Source organism: Phytophthora parasitica (assembly GCF_000247585.1).
Source record: "Phytophthora parasitica INRA-310 unplaced genomic scaffold supercont2.64, whole genome shotgun sequence".
Lineage (NCBI taxonomy): Eukaryota > Oomycota > Peronosporomycetes > Peronosporales > Peronosporaceae > Phytophthora > Phytophthora nicotianae.
The window spans coordinates 229,511-229,907 of record NW_008649050.1 but is presented as its reverse complement, the minus strand read 5'-3'; positions in this window follow the sequence as shown (position 1 = coordinate 229,907).

Below are 397 nucleotides of genomic sequence, written 5' to 3'. Positions count from 1 at the left end.
GGCAGCAACGGTCGCTAATACTCCAAGCTCCGGTATCGTCCCTGTATTACAGAGCACTGAAGCTTGACATACCTGACTCCGAGGACTATACGACTGTTTCAGCGAGTCTAAATTGCGAAAGCTCTGACTCAGTGGGCTGGTGCCTCAGCCATTACGTCAACGACGTTGCTATTGGCGACGATGAAGGGGAGGAGGAGGAGGAGCTGGAAGAAGGAGAGGAGGAGAGCAGGCTGAATGGAGAGGCAATCATCGCTCGAAGAAAAAAGTACGAGGCTAAGAGATTGGCGCCAAAGCTGTTGAAAGGGGCCGTGCAAATGTTACCTCGAGACTGGGGCAAACTACTTCAGATTGGGCTCTTCTTACGGCTGATGAACAGGCGGTCCTGTCACAGGATAAA